Here is a 5,585-nt window from a genome sequence, read left to right as displayed (position 1 = left end):
TGTCACGCTAAGGAGGTGGGTGTGAGGCCAATCTGCCAATGACATCAAATCACCCCACTGATTCCCACAGTTGATTTGCTAGGAATTTCAACTCTAACCTAGAGGTGAAGAATGCTGGGAAGGAGAATGGTATGTAACAGGGGTGAGGAAGGAACACAGAAGCATCGAGATTCAAGGGGTCTAATCAATAACCTACTGCTTCCTGCCCAAGTCTGAATGATTTGAGAAGTGAAACAAAAACTACATGAAAATGAAAACATCTTTTTTGCAGATGAAGTTGCTTGTGAAAAGTGTCGCTTATACTTAACCCAAACAGCATGGTTCATGTGCTGACCCCGACAGTCAGGAGATGAAGGCGCTCTGCTTCTCCAGGCCCGGGCACGCTCTGTGATCCAAACGGACTCTGTGAGAGAGGCATGTTCCTCTGGGAATTTAAAGTGCTGTTACGAAAACCAGAAAAGTGTGTCCTGTCATCTCCCTCAGAAAAGTGTGTATGTATTTAATGATTCATATACCATGTGACCCCTTTAGGGTACAATTGGTCAGAATTTAGGGGTTGAAAAAAAAACCTAATTCTGGCGTTGTTTTGAACAAGTTACTTTCTCTTTCTGCATCTCAAGTGCTTGCCAGCCCTAACAAAACATCATAAAATAAGAATTCTCTTGGCCCATTCCCTGCCTTAGGGATGTTGGGCTCATAAATGACATCATGTCTGTAAAGAGCTATGATCTTCTTGAAGACAAATGCTATATAAATATATATGATTATTAGCTAGGTCACCCAAAAACTAGTCTGTGCATGAGTACTTTGGAAGTCAAACAGGACTCCTCATTTCCAAGGGCCACCCGATGCCTTTGTTTCATGATATCTAGTACCTCACAATTGCTTCCTCCCAGCATCCACATACTGCCGGGGGGCGGGGGGGGGGGGGGACAGGGTAGCCATTTAGTCTCCCTGGAATAGTGGGTTAAACATTTGGAAAGCAAAGCCAGCAGAATTCCAAGCAATTGCCACTTTGGAGGGTTTTTAGAAAGAAATCCTGTTTGGGGTTTGAATACTGATGGTTGTTCATCTGCCCTAATCCATTCATTAAGGTTCCCACATGAACAGTTTTAAAGGAATCTGGAGTTTAATTTTTTTGAAAAAAAGAAAGGGTTCTCCTATCTTATACCTGATTTGATGAGGGGAGGAGGAAAGAAGAGAAGGGGGAAGAAAAGGGGAGAGGGGAGGTGGAATGGGAAGCGCTGTTCCTAGTTTTCTCTTTTGTCTCTTAGATACCATGATTTCAGACCTTAAAAGGAAACTTGGAGATCAACCTAACCACAGAAACCACTTTGGGTTTTTTGGATTCCCTATTCCATTTTAAAAATTATATGTGGATGCTGAGGCCCAATGATGTAAACTCAATTTTCTAAGCTTACACAGTCAATCAGTAACGTAGCAGGGACGAGGACCCATTTCCACCTCCCAATTTGGTGCTGTTCACATTTAATCATTCTGTCCCTGTTCCAGTTTTAGGAGCTTGAACAAGTCATTTTGCTTCTCAGACCTCAGCTGTCTCATCCATAAAATGTAAATGAAGCCTAAACAAATGAAAGAAAAACAGCTAGGAAATATGCCCACTTGAGGTTCCTTCTAGTTTTTAATCAACTAGTCCACAAATATTTTTAAAGACCTAACAGCAAGTAATGGGCTATCCAGGCAAAAGTAATTTAAACAAAGGCTTTATTTGTCTCTCATAACAAAAAGTGAAGCAGTAGATCCAGTAGCTGGTATTTGTTCAGTGCCATGGCAGACCTGAGTAACCCCACCTGCCTATTTCATCAGGTTTAGTATTGGCTTCTTGTCTGCATTACCATCACCCTGTGGTTGTGGGAAGGCTTCTGCAGCCCAGATGTCACTTTTCCCCAAACCCTCACTTAGTACTTTAAAAATAACAAACCTGTAATGAGGTACTTTGGTCTCATTCTTTTGCAGACACCTTATTGAACTGAAGATCATTTCCTATATGGTTGATAAGAGGTTTTTGGGGGGGTTGTTTAAATCATAAATGAGAGTTGAATTTTGTAAAATGTTTTTTCGACACCGAGAGCATATGAATGACATGAATTGTCTCCTTTATTCTGATTTTAAAGTTGAACCAAACTTGCATTTCCTGCAAAAACTGCACTTAGTTAAGCTATCTGATGCTTTGTAGACATTGCTAGATTTGATTTGCCAATATTTTGTTAGAATTTTTCATCTATGTCTCTAAAAGGTATTGATATATAACTTTATTTCTTTTTTATTTCTTGGTGTCAAAATTATTCTGACCTTATATTATGAGTTAGAAAGTGTTCCCTTCTCTATTTCTTTGAAATAGTTTATGTAAGATTGGTATTTCTTTCTTTCATACATGGTTGATAAAATTTATTAGGGAACCCATCTGGGCCTGTAATTCAGGGATGAAGGGAACCTTAAAAACATAGAGCTATTTAGATTTTTCATTTTTTCTTACATCAATTTTGGAATATTATGTTTTACAAATAATCTTTCCATTTCATTTAAATTATTAAAATTATCAGTGTAAAGTTTTCCATAATGTTTTCTTATTTGTTTAACTTTTGTAGGATCTGTAGTGATGTTTCTCTTTTATTCTTGATATTCATTGTGTTTTCTTTCTTTTTCCTGACCAATCTCACTAGGAATTTATCTATTTTATTAATATTTTCAAAGAAATAACTTGTAGCTTGTTAATTTTGTCTAATTTATTTTTAAAAATTGTTTTCCTTCTACTCACTTAGGGTTTAATTTGCTTTTCTTATCCTAACTTCTTAAGGTGGAAACTTAGATCATTGACTTCTGATATTTATTTTACTAAAATATGCTTTTAAAACTATAACTTTCTTGGTAAGTACTGCTTTATCTATATTCCCTGAATTTTGATGTATTTCATTATCACTCTATTTGAAATGTTTTCTCATTCTCTTAGAACTGTGCCTGGCATAAAGTACTCAGGGGGTGGTATCTCCTGTTAGCTTGGTTGTTTTTTTTTTCTCTTGTGAGAGTAAGTAGATGGATCACTCTGACAGTTGCATTCCATTCCTTCTGAGCCTCTGCTGTTTCCACTGCCTGAAGCAATACTCCTTCATATGGGCCCAGACTTCCTCCTTCTTCAAGTTAACTTCTATTCATCTTGCAGGTGTGACCACAAACATCATTTCCTCAGAGAAGCCTTCCCTGATGACCCAGACTGATGTGGTCCTTTCATGTACTGGGTTGAATAATGTCCCCTTAAAGTTCACGTCCACCCAGACCTGTGAAACCTGTGAATGTGACCCTATTTTCAAATTGCAGATGCAATTACATTGAGAAGAGGTCATACTGGATTATAGTGGGCCCTCAATTCAATATGACCCATGTCCTTATAAGAAGAGGAATATCTGGACACAGAGACACACAGGAGAACATCATGTGACAACAGAGGCAGAGATAGGAGTGATGTGTCTACAAACTGAGGAGTGCAAAAGATTGTCAGCAACCACCAGAAAAACTAAGGAAGGATCCTCGCCTAGTCTTTCAAAGAAGCATGACCCTGCCAGCACCGTGATTTCAGACTCCTAGCATCCAGAACTGTGGAAGAATAAATTTCTGTCATTTTAATCCACCAAGTTTGGGGTATTTTGTTACAGCAAACCTAACAAACTGATACACCATGTTTCATATTTTCATCCTTCTTTATACTTTTCTTTCCATCAAATAATTATTTCTCATCAAATAATTATTACATACAAATTATCAGGAAATACTGATGGGGTAATATAATAATACTAGTCTGGCATTTTAGTGGAGGCCTCCTTAAGAGAGACTGTCATAATCTAAACCATTATGTCAAATGGTAAGGACTTTGAAGGGCACATTCTTTTGAAAGAGCATGTCAGTGGCCAACTACTTCAGCTTCTCAGAGCTAGCCTTAAGTACATGTCACAGAGGTTTCTAATGTGTAAGCCACCAAACTGGTCATTTTTTTTTAAAGCAACAGATTGCCTTAGAAGGGGCCTGAGGTAGGAGTCAGAGCCATTGTTTCTGCTTTCCTCTTTGCAGGGACCAAAGCAAGTCACTCAGCCTCTCTGAGTTCCAGATTCATTCACAAAGGAGGTGGTTTGGACTAGACAGTTCCTACAGTCCCTTGAGCTGGAACATTCTGTGGTTTTATGACTGCTATGTGGAGCAAGAGGAGAGAGACAGTATTTAGTTCTAAAGCACAAGGCTCCTAGTCACTGCTGGCCTTCTTCCATGAAGAGTATCTGAATCCAGGGATGAAACATTTCCACAAGGAAGAGATGACCCAATCTGGTGCTGGCACAGGAAGCATTCTGTGCCAGGAAATGTATAACTACCAGTGCTGCCCAAGCTTGTTTTACTTGACAAAAGTAGTGAAGTATCTCTGGTTGGGTGGCTCAGTTGGTTGGAGTGTCATCTGTACACCAAAATATTGCAGGTTTGATTCCTCATCAGGGCACATACCTAGGTTGCAGGAGGTGGGTCACATCTAGGAGGCAATTGATTGATCTTTCCTTTCTCTCTCAAATTGTTACAGAACAAACAAGGGGTGGGGGCCTGGGACGATATACTATTACCCGAAAGAAACCCCCAGGTCCATTATGTTCGCTGCCTATAGGAAAGATGTCTCTTAAAGCCAGAGATTCGTGAAATGAAGGAAATATTCGTGAAAAGGAAAGGAAATGTTTATTTAATGCTATACAAACTTAAAGTAGTGACCTAATGTCTTCATCAAATCCCAAAGCCCCTGAAAACACCCACAAACACGCACAGCCCTTCCTTCCCCCTTTGCCCAGTCTGGGGTACCGTATAACAGGAAAGGAAATAGAAGTCCATGACTCAGGCAGCCCCCGGATCTTCCCAGTACTCCGTGCCTGGCTGGTAGGCCTCCCTCAGTTCCCAGCACCCTCGGCTGTGTCGCAGGGATCTCTGCTAAAGCCGGGTGGTAGCTCCCCCTTCTAAAGCTGTGGGGTTCCTCACTCTGGCAAAGGCACATGGTCCTCTCTCCCAGGGTCATGGGAATCCCCACTCAGCCAAAACCTCGTGGTTCTCCCCACAAATCTGCGGGGTGGGGGGGGGGGGTCACCACTCTGCCAAAGCCGAGTGGCGATTCTCTGCTAAAGCCACATGGTGATTCTCTCTCGCAGGGCTACAGGAGTCCCCACTCTGGCAAAGCTGTGTGGCTCTCCCTCCTCAATGGCTGCTGCATCTGGGTTTAAATCCCTGTGCCAGTCTTCCTCTGCAGCCCCATTTCCGACTCCTCCCACACTTGGCCACACTTGCCCTCAATCTGTTGTCCATTCCAGCTTTACTGGGCTGCCATTGTGGGTCTGGGCAGATGCGGCCCCATGTCATGGAGCCAATCTTCTCCAAGCTCCCATGCAGGCACTGTAACTCAGGGGACCTGGCCCCAGTCACATCTTGGATGGGAGAGTCCCTTTCCATCCCCCTGGCCCAGAGCATGGCCATAGCTATTTAGCATATCTAAGTGACCAGCCAAAGGCTATAGGTATGTTAAATGACTATGCCATGGATTAGCTGCA

This window comes from Phyllostomus hastatus, unplaced genomic scaffold (assembly GCF_019186645.2).
Source record: "Phyllostomus hastatus isolate PE091 unplaced genomic scaffold, TTU_PhHast_1.1 phas_contig_98, whole genome shotgun sequence".
In the NCBI taxonomy this organism is placed as follows: Eukaryota; Metazoa; Chordata; class Mammalia; order Chiroptera; family Phyllostomidae; genus Phyllostomus; species Phyllostomus hastatus.
Note: the sequence above shows the minus strand (reverse complement) of the source record.